This window comes from Enhydra lutris, unplaced genomic scaffold (genome assembly GCF_002288905.1).
Source record: "Enhydra lutris kenyoni isolate GAN:26980312 unplaced genomic scaffold, ASM228890v2 scaffoldscaffold2, whole genome shotgun sequence".
In the NCBI taxonomy this organism is placed as follows: Eukaryota; Metazoa; Chordata; class Mammalia; order Carnivora; family Mustelidae; genus Enhydra; species Enhydra lutris.
Genome location: NW_019154086.1, coordinates 56,710,233 through 56,734,642, shown reverse-complemented (window position 1 = coordinate 56,734,642; position 24,410 = coordinate 56,710,233).

Below are 24,410 nucleotides of genomic sequence, written 5' to 3'. Positions count from 1 at the left end.
TTATAGAGCATACTTACATATTATGTTCTCTGGGTCAGGAGTAGGGCAATAATAAAAAGACATGTTTCCAATCTCAAGAAATTATAATCATGGGGTATTTGTACCATATCTCCAATATTATAGATAAAGAAAGTTTGTATGATTTGTCCAACCTAAGATGGCAAGTCAGTGAAAGTGCCTAAACCAGATCTAACATCAGGAGAAATTTCCCATCATGCCACATAACTAGGTAAGAAAAGACAGGTATAAAAGAAGTACTCTAAAAAGAACAATAAGAAAATGTCTCTTCCACCTCACCTGCTCTTTACCCCCATACCTGTGGAATAAGATATGATTAGGATAACTGTCTGGCACACAAGGGAAAATGGCCAAGCAGCGGTGGCATAAGATTGTTGGGGCAGTGTTCATTGGGAAATATTCACGAAGGCAGGGATTGCCCTTTTTTTTTTTTTTTTCCTGGGGTAGTAGACAGAGTCCTTGACTATGCAAGATTAAATGCATGATTATGGATGTGTCAGTCCCTCCCTGGTGTGATCAAGAACTACAATACAATATCACTGTAATGACAGAGGATCCCTGCCAGAGGACCCCATAGAAAGAGGTCTCCTTCTATGACTAGGAAACAACGTTGTTAGTCATGGTTAGCCTGTCCTCAGCGACCACAGTGACGTACAGATAGTTGTCCTATTACACTTTCCAGCTAGATACCTCCAGGACTATTCAGATTAATAGCCCTTTCCATTCTGCCTTAGATAAACACAAAGTGCTCTTGGCAGTAGTTATTCATTCATTCCTATTGTGTCAACCACAGTGATGCTGTCACTAGCCACACAACTCCTACAGGTTAAAATGGTAGATTATACTGCCTAAAGGCCACTTCTTCATTTGGAGAAAGATGGAAGAGCTGAGTAAAAGGTAAATTTGACTGATCTGAAAAAAAGCTAGTCTCATAAAAAGTGCTGATCTCTTGCAAAGCTCCATGGAAACTAGCTATTACCCAATGATTAAGGCAGTTAATCTTGATCAACTGCAATGCCAGGACCTAGGCCCTGAACAAGTTGGGGGAAGGGCTAAAGTATATCCAACCTATAACTCACAGAAGTGGTAGAATAAGGCTGTAGAACCATGTGCTGCCATGTCATATAGCTTTGGTATGTCAGCCTCTGATCACACAGATCTGATCATGCAGCTTAGAAATCCACAACCATAGGGACCATGGTCCCTCTCATGGAGTCTGATGAAGAACTCAGATTTTTGTGCACCGCCCAAAAAACAACGGATGTGGGAGGGGCACAGCCCACACATCTGCTACTGATCCTGCACTAATGAATTTTCCAGAACACTAATCTGGTAGGCCTTGTGTGAGGGCTGGTTTGCAATTCATCTTTATTTGTAAAACAGAGACATTACAATTTATCACTGAAACAAGAACACTGTAAGAGTAAAAGAGAGCACTGTTATTATTTACACCTGGACAACTCTAGTATCCGTGGAAATCCAGGCATGTGGTCACCCTAGGTAAATTCTTCTAGGGAAAAAAAAAATCAATCCATGAAAGGCCAAGATCCTGGAAATCATATGAGCACATAGTCAAACTGATAGTTTGAGGCCATGTGTGTGTATTTGTGTGTATTGAAGGCCAGTGGAGGGCAACATAAACTTACTCAAAGGGCCAGCATGTAGCAGAGTGAAAGGCTTATTCTCTCCTGCTCCAAAAAGCAGATTCAAGTACAATATCGAAAAGAGCTTCTCATTAGAGCTGCTCAAAAACAGAAGAGGTTGCCTTGCCATAGTACTCTTCTCATACTCTGGAAGCATTCAAGCTGATGAAGGATGTGTACAGTGAGATTTTTCCACAATGAGTGAGAAATTTTATATATGGCTCCTAAGAGTCTTAGAAGATTATAACTTACAAATGGCTATTATGAAAAAATTATGATTTCTTGTTGGTTTTGTAATACCAAGAATCTCATTCATTAGTAAGTAGTCTACACTCAAACCAAGGCAGAGAGATAACCTAATGCAGGAAAGAAAACTTAGAAATTGTCCAGTGTGTCATCCAAGATGGGCCGAGAAAGATAATACAATTCCATGCTTGATTTGCATGCATGAAGGAAAATCAGAGCAATATATTGTTACTAAAGATGTAATTAACTGATATTACCTGAAAAATATGGAAAGTTCAGAATTTCACTCATAACTTCTATTTACTTACATGAAGTTAAAAGATTTAAGCACTAATTGAACAATGGTGAAATTTTATTAGCTCTTGAATCCTTTGGCTAAATGGCATAAGCGTGTATATCAATTCTTTTGAAATTGGGTTGAACTTTCACTAAATTATGAAGGGTAAAATTTGTCTTCAAATAAACTGCACCTCCTTTTTCTCCACTGTCTTATCAGAAATAGGGCAACACTTTTTCATGGTTAAACTCCCTACTGTTTGCTACCTCTCCTCTTTTCTCTTTTATTCTCAGGAAAGGGTCAAATTGAATCAGGTTTCTTATAACTACGATGAAGAAAAGGGGCATCTATCATCTGCCAACTATTTTATATACGTTTGAGAGATCTTAATTCAGTGTGATAAAATTCTATTCATGGAATTCCAGGAATCAGTCTTATCCATTAAGAATTGTTTAGAGGAGCATTATTGGCTCCTGAATTTTTGGTATATAGAAAGCTACCAATTCTTCACACTAGTCATCTTGTTCTATATTTGTCTGCTCTAGCAATACCCAAGTAAGACTGGTATGGTCTTTATGTATTACTAATAATAGCTGGGTGTGTATTCAGGATTCTATGTGCTAAGCACTGCACTGATCATTTTACATATATTATCTTATCTTTTATTTATTTTTTTAAAGATTTTATTTATCTATTTGACAGAGAGAGAGAGAGAGCATAAGCAGGGAGAGCAGCAGAGGGAGAAACAGGCTCCCCACTGAGCAGGGAGCCCGATCCTAGGACCCTGGGATCATGACCTGAGCCGAAGGCAGGCACTTAACTGACTGAACCACCCAAGCGCCCTTTATCTCATCTTTCAATCTTTGCAACAACAATATAAATTATATATTATTGTCACAGCACAAAAGATTTTTAAAAATTTAGGTGCAAAAGGTTAACAAATTTGTTTAAAATTATATGAGAAGGTGGGCGTGCTGAATTCCCAAGCCTGGGCTCTCAACTGGCAGGTGTTATTCCACATTAGCTTGCTGAAACTAACTCCACAAGTATTTCACATGTGCACACTGAGAAAATGCATAGAAAACAAAGTACCCTTTCTTTATAACTTGTCCAATGTCTCGTATCCTGTTTTCTTCCATTGATACTTATGCCTGTGGCAAATTTAATCAGAACTTACCCAAATATTTCAGCACCAATTAGAGACTATTAAGCTCCTCTCAAGCTTCAGTGCCTTCTCCTTCCTACCTCTTTTTATTTTTTTTTCAGAAATACATGTCTCCTTTTTGATTAAATTATTTTAGGCAAAAGTGATTTCTTCCTCCTGGAAACTGAAGCTTAAGATTTCTTTCTTTCCACTGGTCACTTTAAACAGAAGTTGGGTGATTTAACAGGGGAACAGGGTCAATTATCTCCATATTAAATCGTAGGGGAAGGTAGTTGAAATGGAAAATTTCTAACTGATCACTATGAAATATCTAATCAAATTGTACAGTCAACTAGGCATTAAATGGTCCTCCATTTTATGTCCTGTTAATGAAGATAAATTGGAGAGATGGTTGCAGATAGACGACAAGAAAGTAGGTTCAAAGACAGCTGCCCATGGTGGAGGAGGGAGACCTCCTGGTCAGTCTCAAAGTCAACGTCAGGTCTATCCTGCTGTAACAACTAGTAGTAAGATCCATTCTGGTAAGTGTAATATTGTGTCCCCTGTGAGACAGGTTTCAGGGAAACACATCTATACTGAACATGAAAGAAGGGAAAATTGCAACCACTGTAGAAAGAAAGCAGGCAAATTGTTGGGACCTTGGCTGGTTCAATTGGGAACTGAGACAGGGAAACACACAATGCTTAAGAAAGAATGGCAACAGCTGGGCAGTGTATAGCTCAGCCCCTCCCACAGTCTAGTATGGGAATCTTAGATCTGGATAAATGTTTGCTGTCATCGCTGCTGCCTTGGAAAACAACCCTAGTCCTATGTTGAAATTACATGAGTATTTAAGAGCTGTTACCTTGGTGATGTGGCAGTGGAGTACTCCAGAATAACGTGTGCTCCATTATAAAAATTGCCTCGTAAGAGTAAAGACCAAGTCAGAGAGAAGGCATAAATCCTTCCAAATAGAAATCAACGTGGCTGTAGTTGTTAAGGGGTCTCCAAACTGACTTTGAAGGTATCGGTTATGATGGCCTTGCTATTTGAGATTGGATTTTGATTAGATCAAAACATTGAAAGTTCATTTAGTTGAGCTATGAGCATATGCTGTACCACTCAAAATGGAAAGTAAATATGACCCGTTTATTGAAGCTGTGTCACCGTCTCCCTGCAAGGCCCCTGATCCTTTCTCCTCCAAGCCAACTTCAACTGTTTTAAAGAAAAAACCAGTTAGGGGTGGAGCCAAAGTCTCCAAGGAGCACCAGATGCCATATGCACCTGCCCAAGAATGCTGAGAAACTATGGAGAGGGAAGGACTCAAACTTTGAAGGCTCTGTTGAATACAAGAGGATAAGTCACCATTCTACCCCATCCCAAGAGGGGAGGAAATGCCCAGATTCAGTTCAGGGGGTTTAGGCCACATTTACAGTGAGGAAGGGAAGCTAACCCAACCGAGTAGGTGGGGCCCTTTGGGACAGTTCAATGTACTGCTATTGTGGTTTACATTGATAAATGTATAATTGGTGTTGATTTTTGACATGCCTGTATTGTGAATGGTTATAAGCACCAGAAGGGATTCTCCCGTTCAGGAACTACTTACTGCATGTAGAGAAACCCTGGAGAGACATGTGACTTCATCATCAGTGAATCCAGTAGCTGCTCTCCTAGCCCTGGCTGTTGCAGACATTGTGACTAGAACCAACCCTATTGCATAGACTGATGGTACCAGGAATGCTGCTTGGATGTCACCAGTGCCTTATTCCTGGCCGCTGGTACCTGATTACCAGGACCAATTCTCATTCATGTAGAGATCCACCAGAGCTACCTAAACTCCACTGTTATTTGCCACCAATGAGTGAGTGGGTCAGGACTTAGCGTAAGTACCTCTATCTCATTTGTCCAAAGGTTTCACTCTATACTTGATGTCCTGTGGGTTAGCAAAACAAAAGCCTCAGTCTCAACGTCCCTGACTGCATTGTTATCATACCTCCACCAGTAGGGGTAGCTGATAAACACCACGGACATTCAAGAGCTTAGTCACCAAGTAAACTTTCTCAGGATTAAGTGAACAGATTCTCAACATTCAGTCTGTCTGGCAGTCAAGGAAAATTGTTGTCTCTTTACCTCTCCTCTCCCCCTACAATAGAAGGCTCTGCACTTCATGATACTCTGAACACTGGAGACAGCATGTGCCTCACTTGTCTGATTTATCTGCCAATCTGCAACCAAGTATCCTTTGAATGGGGAACAACCAATAGGCTGACTTGGAATCCTGTACACCAGGCTGGAGCCCATTCTCTACTTTAAGGGCCCCCAAATAATAATGACTACTTTGAGATACATTTCTCTCTTTACTGGTGATTTTACTGATTGGAGCCTCTGGCAAAGGGCATCTTTAAAACCATGGCTGGTTATCTTGTTAACTTGCAAGTGGAAGAAAATTTTAGGTCCTTCACAGTTTATGACCCCCAACTGATCTTGAATCCTCTTATTAAAAATTTGTAAAAATATACAGTTTTGCAGGAAGCATTGCTTTTTTGGGCAGAACATTCAAATACACATGTTTTTTGTTGTTGTTATTGTTGTTGTTTTTGTTTTTTTCCAAAGCAACATTAACACAGTCACTGAATTACTCAATTTAAATAAAGCTTCCAACTCCAGTCTCCTCTGGTAGAAATAAAAGTTTATGTGTCAGAATAAATTGAGGAAGATGCAGAAATGGGCATTGAGAAGAGACAAACATTTCATCTTATTCTATTTTTTAGAAAGCATTACTGAAATTAAATGATTAAATATTTTATAGAAATTACCATTTTAATTTAGATGCAGACTAGAGAATTTAGTATATGAAAAGGGAACTATGGATGCTTACAATCCTTCAAAATATCAGAATTTAAAGCTATTAGTTTTCATATTATCTTTTGATCCATCTATTAAGTTCCTAGCTGAAAATTAAAATATATTAGTAAGAAAACAAAATAACAAATCCTTTCATTCAGTGAATAACGACAGATTATAGAGCTGAGAATACACTAAGTTATTACATGAAACAGTGACAAGGATCCAGATGAATTTCTCTTTTATTTTTATTTTCCAAACAGTAAAACTCACTTTTTTTTTATGTACAGTTCTGTGATATTTTAACATGTATGATTTCTTTAACCATGACCACAGAGAGGATGCAGAGCAGTGCTAACACCCCAAAGAGCTCCCCTGAAGCGTCTCTTGTGTTCTGACCCTCCTCACTCCAAAGCCCCAGAAAACACCGATTTGTTTTCTATTCCTTTTTTTTTTTTTTTTTTTTTTTGCAAGGGGAAAGGGCATTTCCAAAATGTTATATTAATGAAATCATAAAATATGTAAACTTTTGAGTTCTTTGACTCAGCATAACCCTCAGGAGAGTCATCCAAGTTCTAGTTTGTATCAGCTTATTCCTTTCTATTGGTAAATATGTTTCCCTACTTGGATTACCGTGGTGTGTTTCTGCATTCATGCACTGAAGGATATCTGCGATGCTTCTTGTTCTGGGTGATCATTAAAGCTCCCATAAACATTTATGCACAGGTTTTCATGTGAACATAAACTTTCCATTTTTAAATATATATACCTAAAGGTGGGATTGCTAGGTCATAGAGTAAGTGTATGCCTAACTCTGAGAAACTGCCAAGCTGTTTCCCAGAGCAGCTGGACCATTTTGCACTCCTATCAGCAACGTATGACAGTCTCTGCTGCTCACCGTCCTCATCAGTCCTGGGTTTCATTAGTAGTTTTTATTTTAGACAAGATAATTGATGTAAATGCTATTTCATGGCAGTTTTAATTTCCATTTCCTTAGTGACTAATGATGGAAAACATAGTTTCATGTGCTTATTTGCCATCTGTATATCTTTTTTGGTTAAGTACCCATTTAAATCTTTTGCCCGTTTCAAAAATTGTGTTATTTTCTAATTTCCTTTTAATTTGGAGAGTTCTTTGCATATTCTGATACAATCCTTTGTTTGATATGTGATTTGAAAAAAAATTTTTCCCCAGTCTGTGGGTTGTCTATCTATTCTCTCTCTTTCTCTCTCCCCTTATCCTTCTATTTTCTTAATAATGCCAGGCGTTGAACAAAAGTTTTTGATAAAGTCCAATTTGTCAGTTACTTGTTATGGATTGTACATTTAGTATTGTATCTAAGAACTCTTTTGAAACTGAATGTCAGAAAGATTTTCGCCTATACCATATGGAAGTGTTGTATCACTATATCGTACACCTGAAACTACTATAACATTGTGTGTTAACTACGCTGCAATTAAAATTTTAAAAATAATTTTTTTAAAAAAGATTTTTCCCTGTGTTTTCTTCTAAGTGTTTATAGTTTCACATTTTCATTTACATCTCTGATGTATTTTGAGTTAAGTTCTTTTGGATTAAATTATAGAAGACGATTCATTGTTTTGCATGTGAATTTCCAAGTGTTCTAGATTTTTTGTTGAAAAGACTGCCCTTTATCCATAGAATTGCCATTGCACCTTTGTTGAAACTTAACCACTTCTGAGCGCTGGATCTATTTCTGGATTATCCCTTCTGTTTTAGTGTTCTGTTACCACACTACTCTGACTACTATAATTCTATAATATGGCTTAAAATTCAATAGAGTGCTTCTTCAACTCTGTTCTTTTAAAAAAAATTGTTTAACTATTCTAGTTCCTGTCTTTCCACATTAGTTTTATGATCATCTTATTGATAGCTACAAAACAAATCTTATTGAGATACTGATTGGGATTGCATTACGTCTCTAAATAATAATGGAGACAACTAACATTTTAAATGTTGAGTCTTCCAACTCATGAACATATGTTTTTCCATTAATATCAGCAGTATTTTATAGTTTTCAGCATATAGATCCTACACCCATTTTGCTATATTTATTCCAAGTGTTTTATTTTGGAACAACCATAAATACTACTAATTTTTTTAAAATCTCAATTTCCAACTGTTCATTGATAGTACATAAAAACATAATTGAAGTTTATTTATTATTCTTTTATCCTATGACCTTACTAAACTCAATTATTAGTTCTACAAGTTTTTTAGGTTCCTTGAGATTATCTACATAGACAATCATATCACCTACAAGTAAAAACTCTTTTATTTTTTCCTGTCCAATCATTTGGGAAGAAAAGGAAAATGACTTGCATTTCAATTTTTAGACACATTGCATTTACTAGAATTCTAGTACAATATTAAATAAAAATGGTGAGACTAAACATCCTTGTCTAGTTTCTGTCGGGGAGAAAGCAATCAGGCTTTCACCATTTAGTATGACATTAGCTGTAGGTTTTTCATAAATGCCCTTTATCTGATTGTTTATGTTCTCTTCTCTTCCAAGTATGCTGAGAGCTTTTATTGTATATTGGATGTAGAATTTTGTCAAATGCTTTTTCTGAATCTACTGATACCATCATTTGTTCTTTTAGTCATTAAGTCTGTTAATGTGGCTATATACATTAACTGATTTTAGACTGTGAATCCAGGACTGGTGGAATGATCTGTCATTTCTAATTACTTGGAGAGTTTCCCCAAGGTAAACCTTCACATGGTTGTGATTTATTATTCTTTTTATACATTGCTGGATTTGCCTTACTAATATTTTTGAGGATTTTTCTATGTTCAAGAGGAATATTGGTCTGTAGTTTTCATTTCTCATGTTGTGTTTGTCTGGTTTTAGTGTCAAAGTAATGCTAGCTCTGTGAAATGTGTTGGGAAATGTTCTGTCCTTTTCTAACTCAATAAGAAATTTGAAAAGTTGATGTTATTTCCTCCTTAGATATTTAGTAAAGTTCACCAGTGAAACCATCTGGGCTTGAAAATATTTTTTGAAGATGTTTAACTATGAGTAAGATTTTTTTCAATAGGTAAAAGATGACTCGAGTTATCTCTGTTCTTAATTGATTTTGATATTTGTGTCTTAAAAATAATTGATTTATTTCATCTAAGTTGTAAATTGCGTGCATAAAGTAGTTCATAATATTTCCTTACTATCCTTTGAATGTGTTTTGGGTTGTTAGTAATATTCCTTCTTTTATTCCTGATCATTTCTGATCATTTGTGTTGACCATTCATACCTTCTTTTCTTGGTCAATTGCACTAGAGTTTTATCAATTTTACTGTTTGTTTAAAAAAAAAAAAGATTTTGGTTACATTGATTTTTATGTTTTCAATTTCATTGACTTTGCTTTTCTAATTGTATTCAGTATATTTTGCTCTTTTTTGTGTTTCTGTAGGTAAATAAACATAGCCATGTTGAGCTAATAGCCATTGAGTTTATTCCTTTTCTTCAGGTAATCCCAGTGACTGTGGTGATATGTAGAAGTGAAACAGGCAAGTGAAATGAACACCTCTGCTGTGAATGTTTTAGGGAAAGAAATTTTAGAAATTTTGTAACTAAAAGCAAACTACAATGTTGAATGTGGATATTAGCTTTATTCTACACTTTTATTCTTAAGATTAATCAGTCAACTTCACATTAATAAGTATTGGCCATAAGGGTGCCTGGGTGGCTCAGTTCATCGGGCGACCACCTTCAACTCAGGTCACAATCCTGGAGTCCCTGGATCGAGTCCCAGGATCGAGTCCCGCATCCGGTTCCCCACTTGGAGGGGAGTCTGCTTCTCCCTTTGATCGCTTCCCTCTAATGCTCTCTCTTTTATTCACTCTCTCTTGAATAACTAAATGAAATCTTTAAAAAAAAAAAAAAGTATTGACCATAGTTTTTCTCAAATATTAAATTACTGATTTGAGAACTTTCTTTTCTCATATAAATTTTTAATGCTATAACTTTCCCCCTAAGCACTGCTTTAGCTGTGTCACACAAATTTGGGGTGGTTATATTTCCATTTTTATTCAGTCCAGAATGATTTTTAATTTCCCTTGAGATTTCCTCTTTGATACATTATTTAGTAATGTTTTGTTTAATTTTCTAATGTCTAGAAAATTAGTGATTTACAGATATGATTCTGTTATTGCTTTCTAGTTTGATTTTGTTATGATCAGAAAACATACTTTCAATAATTTAAATTCTTTTAAATTTTTTTAAAGATTTTATTTATTTATTTGACAGACAAAGATCACAAGTAGGCAGAGAGGCAGGCAGAGAGAGAGAGGAAGGGAAGCAGGCTCCCTGTCGAGCAGAGAGCCCAATGCAGGGCTCAATCCCAGGACCCTGAGACCATGACCTGAGCTGAAGGCAGAGGCTTAACCCACTGAGCCACCCAGGCGCCCCTAAATTCTTTTAAATTTAATGAGGTTTGCTTTATGATTCATAATATGGACTTTCTTGGCGAATGTTCTATCCATGCTTGTAAAGAATGTGTATTCTGTTGTGACCTGGAGTGTTATATAAATGTCAATTAAATAAACTTAGTTAATGGTGTTGTTCAAGTCTATACTTTTGGTTTTTGTTTGCTTTCTTACATACTTTCTCTTCTCCCTCTATAATGTGAATATTAGACCTGCTGATATTGTCTCAAAGGTCCCTGAGGTTCTGCTTCTCCATGTGTGTGTCTCTATTTCTGTCTCTGTCTCTGTCTTTGTCTCTCTCTCTCTCTCATTGTTTAAAATGCATAATTTCTATTCCCTGTCTTCAGGTTCACTGACTTTACTGATTCCTTCTTTCTCATCTGCATTCTGCTCGTAAAGCCCTCTGGTGATTTTTTAAAATTTTCATTATTATATTCTTCTGTCCTAAAATTTTTCTCTGATTTTTTAAATAGTTTCTATTGTTTTGCTTCCATGTATCTCTTCTTTTCAAGAGTGTTTTGCCTTACTTCTTGGAGCATGATTATAATGGCTGCTTCAGAGAGTTTTTCTGATAATCTCAACACTTGAATCATCTTGTGGTTGGTGTCTGTTGTTTTCTTTTTCCCTAAATAGTTGTTCAGATATTCCTACTTCTTTGTATGTTGAGTAGTTTAGAGTAGTATCTTGGACATTTTGAATACTATAAGACTTTGGATCTTATTTAAATCTTCTATGAAACACAGATTTTTGTTTTGTTTTATTCTAACAGGTAGTCAACACACATTCTGGCCCACTTTCTATGCACTGTCTTTAAGTGTTAACTTGGTTTTCAAAGAATTTGCAGTGATACCTGGTTTGAGACTCCATCTCTTCACTGGTATTCTGAGGGTGAACTGATCTAGACAGCTCTGCAAGGCTTGGCCTTACAGTGTTTCTGCTGCCATGCTATCAGGGAGGTGAAGTGATCTCACCTCTTTGTTGCCACTCCCTTGATGTAAGGTGGGGAGAATCCACAGGGCTCCTCTCCGCAGACTGTGCTACCATGTGCTGGTAGGGAGAAAGAACTTTTGGAAAACAAAAATTAAACCGGAAACTCACTTGCCAGATCATTCCTCCAGTCCTGAGATCCTTATCCATTCTGCTTGCTTTTGTTCATCTGTCACTTAGTTGTTTAATGTCTTTTATTCTGGGGTATTTTAGTTATAACTAATGGAGGAGATAGGGTGGAGTGTGTTTACTCCATTGTGTCCAGAATCAAAAGTCCCTTTCCAAAAAAAAAAAAAAAAAATCTAAAATGTGGATAAGAGACAAAGGATAAAGGAAACCTACTTCATAAGAGTATGTATGACAAAGAGAATATGTGATACAATATTTCTGGCAAATGATAATGCTAGGGTGAGGCATTCATTTTCCACTTCAGATGTATCCTTCCATGTAACCCACCAGGGTTCTCTCCCCCACCCCCCACCAACTGCTCCCTAAGGAATCAGGAGTTAGCTAAAGTCATTCATTGGTGAGTTTGGAGAAACAAAAGACATGCACTGCCCAACCACATCTATTTCCCCCTGCTCTTGCCCAGAGAGATGCTGTATTCTCATTCCTCTAAGTCATATGATAAAATTAGTGCCAAAGGCCATATCCTTTGGGACTAATAAACAAAAATTAATTAATTCACTAAAAGACCACCCTCTCAATAACAAAGTATTCAGTTATAATATGACTATAGGGCATGTACCTTAATCCCTTATTGTGAAAGAGTCTAATTCACTTTTTTATTCCCAGTGTTTAACACATTGCTGAATAAATGAACACATAGTAGGTGCTTAGTAAATGTCTACTGAATAAACAAATAAATGATTCAGTGAATAAAAGAATTCCAATATGCATCATGTTAGGTGTACCTTCCATAGGAACAATCTTTTGTTTAATGGTGGTGATTCCATCTCAGATAGTCTCTGCTCCCTCAACAGATGTAAGACATCTTGGAATATCCAGCATTTATTCTATCCCAATTAAAACAGTTGCCAATTCATTTAATCCACATAAAACTCCTCTGAGGTAGGTACTATTATTATTCACATTTTAGAATGAAGAAAAGAGGGGCACCTGGGTGGCTCAGTGGTTAAAGCCTCTGCCTTCAGCTCAGGTGATGATCTCAGGGTCCTGGGCTTGAGTCCCGCATCGGGCATGTCAGTGGTCAGAAAGCCAGTCAATGACAAACCCATGATTAAAACTATGAGAGCTTGATTCTGAAGTTGGTACTAGTTTCAAACACACCAGACCATCTCCCAAGGCAGACCTTCCATAGCCCTCACCAACACCTTGTTCACGGGTAGGCTAGTCCTAGGCCTACAGTCAATTTCTCTTCCCTTCCAACCTCCAGCATATGTATACCTCGAGACCTGGCCTGGCCACATCAACTCTACCATCTCTTCCCATGCTTCTACCACTTGGGGCTACACAAACACAGCCAGAAATTTTTTCCACAACCACCTCAAAGGATTAACTTACCTTCCTCCCACCGTCACCAGCCCTGATTGTGCAAGCCTATGAAAAGTTCTTTGTATCTTCAGGTCTTACCAGTTAAGAATAGGGCACAGTGAACTGAAAACAGTCAGTTGGAAGGGAATGATAACATTTAGGGCTGATAAACAACAAAGAAGTTACAGCACTTTACATATAATGCCTTTCATTTTTCATTACTATTTCTCTTACTTAAATACCTGTACACTTGCAAATTTTTTGTCATTACAGAAAGCTATGATTCTTTCCCTCTGGCTCCAAAGTTCAAAAAAAAAAAAAAAGGCATTAATAGAATTCCTAATCCTAAAATTTGGTTACTTCATAAATTAAAAATGTGTAATCTAAGTCAAGTTGGAATATTTCTTAGAATAATTATGCAAAAAGTAAAATACGAAACAACTAACCCAGCAGCAAAATGGGTTTTAAACTGTTTCATGTGGACCATAGACTCCAGATGAACTCTGACACTTTTTTAAAAGGTTTTATTTATTTATATGGGAGAGAGAATGAGTGCGGGGGGAGGAGCAAAAGCAAAAGGAAAAGCAGACACCCCATCACGGGAGTTGACCCCAGGACCCCGAGATCTTGACCTGAGCTGAAGTCAGACACCTAAATGACTGAGCCACCCAGGCATCCCAGGCTCTGACATTTTTAAAGGTATAAATGTTTTACCATGCAAGTGCCATGGTCTCCTATCATATTGTATGTATATTATCTGCCCCAATAATTCTCAGATTTCAGTGTGCATAAGAATCACACCTGGGCAGCGAGGCAAAGAATGACGTTAAAAATACTGCTTCTTGAGGACTAGCCTCAAGAGTCTTTGAGGACAGAACCCAGGCAATAATACTTTGAAGGAGCTTCTCCAATGATTCTCATGCCCACAAAGTTTGAGAAACATGGGTATATATTAGACTTTCAGGACTGACCAATACAGGAATGGTCTGTAGGTGCTAAAAAGAAAAAAAAATTTTTTTTCAGATAATTAGTCTTGATGACATATCTACTCCAGCATTAAACACTTACTCATATTGACCATTGTGCTTATATCTTTCTTAATTTTCCACTACTTATATACCTCTTTAAAGAGAAGTCTAGTTTGGGCTCCCCAATATAAAAATGTGTGGTTTTTTTCCCACAAATATCAAATAAAAGTGCAATTACGATTTAAAGAAGTCTGGTCCTCTCTGATACAGATAAATGTACTATTCCATTTTTATTTATTTATTTATTTGCTGTGTGATTTACAACCTTTCTTGTCAATCTATTTTCTAGGTGTGTGGGTGTTTATATACATATGTATTTGAATACACAAGGCATTAAAAAAGATTGGCAGCTTGACAACTAAGAAGTTTTTCTCACTGTGTAGCATTTTGGCTGTTTACATATCATCTGCTAAACCTCAACCAGCAGGCAACAACAACAAAAAATTATGTTGAAATCACTGGAGAAATGCTAAAATATGTCATGTGCATTTGCCTCAAAAACATCTTTAATAGCTCTGTTAATTCTTGTCAATCACCATGTGTTCTTGATCTTCTTGGTTATTTAAACATAATTCCTATTTCCTTGTTAAAGTCTTTTTCTAGTACCTTTAGTATCTTCTACATAACTGCACATTTTTCATATTAAAACCAAAATTGCTTTCCATTTGATTTGTCTTCATAGCCCTTCAGTTGCTAATGTTACTACTACAATTCACAAAATATTCAAATTCCAAACTTTCCTGTCATTTGTTGAATCAAAACACTCACCTGAATGCTTTTTGGGTAATTTTATTGTATGTTTATTTCTGCAAGACAAACCATTTCAGAATGCCTAACAATAAATTACCACCTGTCTAAAGAAGTCTTGCTGTTTGAAGGGTTCTTCAAAGCTTAACTCCTTAAAGTAAAATGTAGCAGGTTCATTTAACATCTCTTCAAAAAGAAGAGCTTACACAATGCAAAACTAACCTGTTTATGAGGTACATGTCATATTAGTATCTCGAGACATGTTACAATGAATTTTCTGAAAGCAATGGTAATCATTCAAAACCAGAAATGGAACTTAGAATATAAAAAGAATTAAACTTGATGAAGGAAGACAGCACCAAACTTCAGAATAATGCCTTTCAAAACATGCTTCCAAACACAGTATTAAGTGCATTTAAATAGTTCCAGCCATAGGTTGAAGAACCTATGGAACTCACAGAAAATGTCCATTCTCAGCCCCATGGATTGTCATCCCTACAAGGAGATAAAATACAAACAAGTTTGTTTTCAAATTCTGCCTAGCATCAGGGAGAGTAACCCCAGCTACAAAAAGTGGTCACGTGATTTCTAGGCCCCATGAGAAAGAAGGAAACTGAGGTGCCGTGATCAGAACAACACCTTTAATCCTGCACATGAAGTTGTCTAGTCTCAATAAGTTACCAGATACTAACCAGTAAATAGCAAGAAGCCTTACGTGGCATGGAGTCCTGATAATGACCTCACTCCTGAGGCTCTGCCTCAACTCTCCTGGGTAAAGGAGTGTCCAGGGAAAGAGATAAAAATCTTGCTTGTATCTTGTGTCCTCAGTTCTTTAGGTCTAGCATGTTCCATTCCAGTCAAACTCCCAAAAAACCCCTATCCTGACAACAGTGCTCAGACATAAGGTACACATAGTTGTCACAAATGCATCACCATTTAGTTACCCGAATCTTCAACAGAAGGCTAAACTATTACATTAAATCACTGAAGCATATTGGATCAGCTAAAACAATACAATTGTGGGAAATGAATGTTGGAGTACTTCTCAGAGGCTAGTATAAGACCAATCACAATCATCTCTCCTTTGCCTGGGGGGATTCTGTTGACTGGATTAACATTTCAGAAGGAAAAGAACTGCCCTGTTCAATCCTAACTGGGCTTTGACAGTCTCCTTTGGATGGAAGGAAGCAAGCTGATAGTAACAAATATATTTTGAGAAAGAAAATTTATTGTCTATGATCTCTCTTTCCCATCCCAAACCCTAGACAGAGAGAGGTTCTGGCTTTGGGGAAGCTTGATCGCTTGTGTGCTATTGCTTCATCATACAAATCAATAGCAGTTCAATTGTGAATAGGACGGAGAGAGACTAAGAAGTCACCTGGGCCAGCTGGTATAGATTTTAGCAAACCAATTTTTCTGGGTTTCCACGCAAAGTCCTAAAATAGATAATTTTTAAAACCATTTAAGTGCCTCTTCTCTGGCAGAGAGGGCAAAGCTGCTGGCATTTGATTTGTTGAATACTGTTCTCAACTGAACTTTAATCTGCCCTGAAGGAGAACTACTTCCTATCGTGAGAAGTAGGCTAAGAGATGGACCGAAAAGCCATTATTTCTAGTTCACCTGTGAGAGCTAAATAAATATTTACTAACAAAGAATGTTGATATATACTTCAGCTATAGATTTTCCTATGATTTTTCTGTCTATTTTCAATTTGCTGGGTAAAGTTTTTCTGAGCCTCCAGTCATGATGTTCGGTCACAGAGAGAGAAAGATTAGGTTCAGTTAGCAAATAGCTAAAGGTCCATGATTGTTCAGAATATCCCCTTCTACTGGCATCAATAGGATAAAGTGAAGATTCCTTTTTTTTTTTTAATTGTTGACACTCAGCTCTTCCTGCTAAATTACCTCAATCAGCTAATGCCCCCATCCATCCCTTTGTCCCATTTATATTGTTTATATTTTTTCCAAGACAAGAATCATGACACCTCTTACATGTAATTAGAACCATCTTTTCCAGATTTTCACAAAAATATCTCCTCCCTTTGAATATGCTTCTTCCAGAAAACGTCTCCTGCATACCAGAAAAATCTTGTCACCCTGGGGAACTTCAGAGGTACCTGAATTGGCATTTCTTTAATTAGGGATTATATTTTCCAAAGCAGTCACAATATCCCCTATTGTACACAATCCACTGTGATATTGACACTCCTCCCTGGGGCAGGAGGGGTCCACATTTCTTTCCCTTGAGTATACGTGGCCTGTGACTATAGCAGAATTGAGACTATCTGCTTTCTGTGACTAGATCATAAAATCTAGTTTCTGTCTAGTTCTCTAGGAAGCTCACTCTTAGAACACAGCCGCCACGCTGTGACTGGATTGTAGGCTATGATGAGGCCCCATGTGGAAAGAAACCAAGTCCCTTCCCCACAGCATGACTGAGCAACCAGATGACAGTCAGGACTAACTTGTCAATCATGTGAATGTGCCATCTTGAATGAAACATTCAGTCAAAAATTGAGCTGTCCCTGCTATACTGCATGGAGTGCAGATGAGCCTTCCTAGCCAAACCCCCACCAAACTGCAGATCCATAGGCTAAATGAATGACTGTCATTGTTTTAGACTACTCAGTTTTCAGGTAGACTATTAGGCAGCACTTACCCAAAATGAGTAAGGCGATATAGTAACTGATATATTTGGGTCTCTGTGTGTGTGTGTGTGTGTGTGTGTGTGTGCGCACGCACCCGCACACAGTACTGAGACTGCTGAAAGGGGAATATATTACTTCTTAATCACCGAATATAGCAGTTCTGAATCTACCATTTTAAAATCAGCCTAATGCTGATCCCACGCCCTGTCCCACTTAATTGAGGAAAACTTCCTATTCAGTGCCTCTGGAGCCTCTCTTCCTCTGTGCCATGATTTGAGAGCTGTGTTCAGTACCAAAGCTCTGCAAAAGCTGTAAGAGCATGAAACAAAATGTTGTTTCCGGGAATGGTACATTTAATTTTACATATATTGGAATTCCGGTCTTCACTGAATTGTTTACTCATTTACTTGACAGACATTTACTGAGAAGTTGTTATGTGCTTATTAAAGTGCTTGGCACCATGCTAAGCACTGAAGACAAAAGATGAATTAGACTCTTTCGCAATTAGATGCTAAGAACATGTCCCATAGTCCTGTAATAATTGGGTTCTGTATACAGATATAACCTCTGTCTTACCAGACAGAATCTCTTTAGGTATGGTGATTCTACTATCTCTGAGCCACGCTCACAATATTGAGGCTGAAAGTGCCAACATTTAAGGTCAGACTCCCCAGGTACCTCCTACAGTCTTCCCTTTCGAGACCTCACAACCTCTTTCCACACAAAGTAGTATTGCAAAAAAGTGTCCCCCCTACCTGAGGATAACAGATGTGTAGTCGCACCCTGTGTGCCAGGTTCTAGTCTGAATTCCTTACACACGTTATTACGTCCCTTAATCCTCACTAAAGCCTTAGGAAGCAAGTAAACTATTCCCATTTTTCAGATGAGCAAATTGGAGCACAAAAAAATTATAATTTGTTTTAGGTACATAGTTATTACATGCGAAAGCCAGGAATTGAACCCAGACACTGTCCGCAGAGGTTTCTAAAATATTAGATTATACTGCTCTGTTGTCATAAGAACAGGCAAGAATTAATTTTGACTAATGTAGAATGTGGAACCGTAAGTCAGATCATGACTTTCTACATTCTTCATGATACAGAATACTATGTGTTTTCACATAAGGGTTTCCTTAATTGTTCCTTTAATTTTATCCATTATTTTATAAAAAATATATTATTTGTAAGCAAGTGGTTAAAAAAAGAAAAAGAAAAAGAAATGGCAATCATCTAGCCCAGATATATAGTGGAAGGCAGCTAACCAAACAGCATATTCTTAAATGTCATTACTGAATCTAGGTTGATGCCCTTGCACATCTCTATTCCTATACTTTTTCCTTTGGGGGTTTGCTAACTTGGGGAATGTTATCTCTTTAAAGAAGATCAAGAATGTGATCTCCCTCTCAACTATAAATCAAAGGCAGATATAAAATACAAATACGGAATTCAACTGGCCCCCTTTTATTTCCCACTACTCCCCACATGTCTAAGCTACTCCATGCCTCCAACATATAACAATATTGCCACATCTGTACCTTTCTTCATGATGTTCTCCATCAGAATCATCTGCTTTCATGTCCTTCAATGCTGTGCACCATTTTCCTTTGGAGGGGACCCTCCCCCTGAAACACTACATGGCTAACCCCCACTTTTATCTGCTGTTCAGATAAAAGTCCTTTCCCTTCTCTTTACTCTTTCCCTTGTGATTGTCTCTGCACCATCTCTGCCTTTATTCAGCACCTAACTTTCTAGCTCTGTCTTCTGTTCCTGACCCATCTCCTGAACTGCCTACCCTTGGGCACAAGGACTCATCCATAAGGGCTGCAGCATTTCTGCCAACATTCTATTGGATCTGGTTACACTTGTGCTCTGGTTCCATCCAGCCTCCAGGAATCCTTCTAGTAAAGTAATTTTAACCTGTTTGTCCGTGGGGCTGGATAAATCTAGACTGTGTTCTGCCTTCAAGGCCTACATCAAAATGCACCTATTCTGAGAAGTCACCTCTATATTCCACCTTGCAATAATCTTCCCTTTCTATTAGTGCTTACTTAACACTGCCACTCTTCAGAGCTCGTTTGAATACTTTTGATAGTATTCAGTAGTCATTATGTGATTGCTTCACTTATTTTCTCTGAGCAGGCTATAAGTTATTTGACAGCACCGAGGTTCTTCTATGTTTTATGTATGTTTCCTTTGTTTCACTTTGAGATAAAATAGCTTCAGTTTAGGTACAGATATTACATCCATGCTTATTGAATGGGACAAAATAAAATCCAGGTGACAAAACACTGGAACTTAATGACCTTAAGTCTTAGTGAAATATTCACAGGTAGGTAAGGGAAATGGTGAGGGGGTTATCAAGATACAGGGAAGGGTTAACCAAAGACAATCTCTCCAAAATTCTAATCCATCTTTGAGGTGCTTCAGTCATCATTTCTTTAACGATCCTTGCCACAGTGATACATTAGGATATCTCCTGTCGTTCAGAAGGATTTGAGCAGGAAAAGTTAAGAACCACTACTCTGTTACAGTCATTGAATAAATTACCTTTATAATGAAGTTTTCTTAGAAAATGTTAATGACTTATTTAAAAAGATGTTGCATTAAACCGTGGCAATTTAAGATCAGATGAATGTCTGTTCTAGAAATCAAGAATAAAGGCCCAACTAATATTGATTTTACAGGTTACAATAGTACAGAGGTTTTGGCTTGCCAAGTTCTGGGGTAAAATTTTTTCTAGAGACACTCAAATTGGGAATAAACAAATATTAAATTTTTTTGCTCCACACGATGCCCCCCCAAATAAATTTAGTCCTCTTCAAAATAAAGATTGACATGAGTAACTTACCCTTGTATAGCACTTAGGCAGTTGTCTTTTTTTGTCATCTAAGAATTCAACAGGCATCGCAATGTCAAAGTTCCCTACTACAAAAGAGCCACTGGGCTTTTTCAGCAAAGTAACCTCAAGAAATCCCCAAAATTACCTACAGAGTGTTAACATTCTCCTTTTTTAGGTGAGGAGACCAAAGATTAATGGGTTTCAACAAATAGCCAAATTAAACAATAGCAAATGGCAAAACTTGGATTCCGTATTTAAGTTTCTTAACTTTTAAGTCCAGGCTCAGACAAATAACTAACTACTTATTATATAATTACATAACACATTGAATTATACACAGAAATGTGCTTCATAATTTTAACCTTAAAATGAAAACAAATTTTAAATTAGGATGAATGGTAGCTCTTGAAAAGAGATGATGGGATGACTATTTTCTATTTCATCGATTATCTTTTATATATAAATTTTAGCCGGAGATTTGTATTGAGCATCACAGACCACGTAGCAGTTTGGATACTAAATGCTCATTGAAATGTGTTCTTTTCTTTAGTTGTACCATCTTTATAATTCTGCTTTCTTCCCTGTAAAGAGACAGATATTCAGGGGATATTTCTCATGGTAGTTAATAAAAATCCCAGTTACTGTCTCATCACTATGTATGAATGGATCTATTGTTCTGCTCACCAGAAGGGCTACCATGGTAATGATCTAGCACTGTGTATTTTCACAGGCATCCCAGAATCAAAATGGTAATTACAACTAGAAGAGAAGTCAAGTTCACATTAGAAATCATTTAAAATAGAATTTCAAAATTATGTAACTCGTGTAAAAATTCTTTTAATCTGTGTTGAGTTTTTCTCTTCATGTACACTATTAAAACCTCTATTAAAATAGCCTTTCTTGGGCCTCTCACCAACTGCAGAGCTGACTCTAAACCAGAAGGTGGGAAAAAAGGGAGGGAAACTAGGGTGCTCATCAAAGGCATCCTCTAGCACTGGGAACAAGCAGGGTAATAACGGTGTGTCTGAGATAGTTCAACACAATGGTTTCATGATGGTAGCAGTGCTGCAACTCTTTACAGCTGACAGAATCCAGCTCAGGAAAGCCCCAATCCAATCTTCCCTGTACAACCACGATCCTCATGTCTTGAGTTTGGAAAAAAAAAAAAAAAAAAAGAAGAACGTTCCTTGACCACTCAGTGTAGTGATTTGAGTCTACCAGTTTTTTTTTTCTTTTATTTTGTCCTGAAAGAGGCCTTGTCAAATCAGAATGAAAAGAATGTTTTGAAGCGTGAAAAAATTCAAATTTTTCTATTTAAAGCCTGGAGTTCTTTAGCAGGAGTAGACTTACTTATTTCAAGGGTCAGTGGATTACCTAGAAGAGCCTGTATCTCTGCTACCCAAATCCCAAACCATTCCCCTGAAAACAGTTTAGAAACACTCTTAAGTCTATTAGCTTCCTATGGGACCTAATTCATTTTTGCTATGCTTTGTCTTGTGATCCTGTCAAGTCGAGGGCCCTGCTTTGATTACATACTATTCCTTTTTCTCTTGATCACTTTTCAGTTAAGTAATTGTCTCAGTTTAATTAGTTGTAATGATTAAAACTTTGTTTATATTACACTGCAATTCTATTTTATCAATGACACTTAGGCTAACTATTTTATTATTTACTGCCCAATAGAGAAATTTTACCTGGAAGAAATAATCTTTTTATCTAAACTTTTTCTTTAATTGAGCTATATTTATTATATATGTGTTAAGGCTAAAATATAAATTTTGGCAAATAAGAGAAATTGCCTGTTGTTGACATTACAGGGTTAGACTGGATACAAAGAGATTTTATAACACTGTAATAAATACTGGGAGATGGAATGTAATGAGTACAGGTTTCAGAGACTAACAAACCTGGGTTTGGATTCTGTATCAGGACTTACCAGGACATTTCTGAACTTAAATGGTCTCATTTGTAAAATGAAAATATTAATATTAACCCCATGCAGACAGCTTGAAGATTATAGAAGATCCGTATAAAGTATAATATTGAACCTAATGTTAGTTATTGTTTGCTTTAGCTTTGCCACTAACCAGCTAAGCTATCTTGAGATCAAGCATCTTCATTTCTTTGTGTTTCCGGTTCCTCCGATAAATAAGGACTAGATCATTTCTACTTTTTCTGTTAAAACTCAGTTAATAAATAAACCCTCTCTATTTATTCTCTGTAATTCTAAATTTTCCAGGTGAGTAAGGTGGCATTGGTTGGAATTTGGATAGTATTGTGGGGACAAGATGACAAAAACAAAATGTCCACCAAGGAGTATTCCCATACAGAACACTGGGACAAGAACCAGAATAAAAACAATCACATTTAGAAGATACAACCACAGGTGAGTGACTAAATAATCTGTTTAAAGAATTTGTGTTATAACTCCCTAGCAGATGTAATGAATGTTCTTAGAAAAAAATCATGGAAAGGTTTAATCAGCCTACCTAATCTCAGCTTACTCAACTTGTAGCAATGAGCATCCCACCACCTACCTAGCTGTGTGCGTTTCCATGAGAAAAAAAGGGAACAAGATACATTAAATATGATCATCTTTATACTCATTAAGTATTTCTGTTTACAACACACCAACAGTATCTGTTTCTCTGCCTTGCAGGGAAACATTTTTTTTAAATGACCCCCAAGCTTTATCTCTTATCAACAGTGGTAGGTTTTATTTTTAATTTGTTTTTACTTTGATACAGCTGTACTATTTTTCTGAATATATTTTGCAAAAATAACTTTATTTAAAGACATAAACCATGTTTAATAATTCAAGTTATAAAGATAGCAACACAGAATGTGAAACCTGAGAACACATAAGTTCTTCTTTACAAATACAGTGGAGGAGACATGGACACCTTTTTCCCCTGTTTGTGAGGGAGGGGTCAAGACATATGAGCAATAGAGTTTCAGAACTAAGTACTTATCCAGATCTTCCCCTATCTGAAATCTATACTCTAAATTTGGAATAAATAAACTTTATGTGGAAATCAGCATTGTAGATGGGAGTAGGCATATGGCTAACCAGGCTGGAATGAACAGTCTTTCTATGATAGAACAACCCATCCTGAAACACCTTATGATAAGAAACAGTAACAAAGCATTAATGACAACGCTAATATCTACTTTCTTTTGAGCTAGTAATAGGCTCCATGATGCAAGATTTTCCATACATTATGCCTTGCATGGCAGTATGTTTCTTATATTACATTTAGTTTAGATCATTTGAAATTTCACGTAATAGCTTGAACCCATTTATAATGCTCAATTAGCTCTACTAAAATGCTGTACTCTCTAAACAATCGATCATTCTTTAGACAACTAAAGGTGTCAAAGCCTGACTGACTTGAGAAAGCCCTCCCATTTTACTCCAAGCATGGAGTATGACGTTTTACAAAATTCCTCATCCCAACTTGAAATCCACACCACATCACAAAACTTAATCCAGGGCAGTTTTTACAAATCACCCCCAAGGCAGTCTTAAGGATCTTTGCCACTGCTCCTGCAAATCATTCTATTCCCTTTCCAACTTCATTCTTCCAACAGTACAAAACCCTATTCTAGGCAAAAAAGAACAAAACAAACACATTGGTTATCTTCTCCAATTCTAGTGTGGTAACCATCAGGGTCAGTCCTAAGGAAGGGAGACAATAAAGTATAAAATTCCCTTCTAATGCAGATACTTTACACATTTATTTCTATTTGCACCTTTATTGTTCTTATATGAAGTGGGAAACTGGAACAAGTAGGAAATAACAACAAGTAATTAAAGCTACAGGGGAAACTCTCAAACTCTTCTTAAACCTACTCTCTCAAAGTAGGGCATGAGATTAGTTTAAACTCTTAGTTTACATCCTGGGAAGAGGATTAACCTAGTGTGCTGGGAAAACAATGGGGGAAATGAAATAGTCTTGAACTTTTCTTAAGTACTTATTTTCTTTAGGGTTCTCCGAAGAACTTGGGATTCTGTGAGAGTCTGGCTAAAGAATAATGAGGAAGAAGCCTA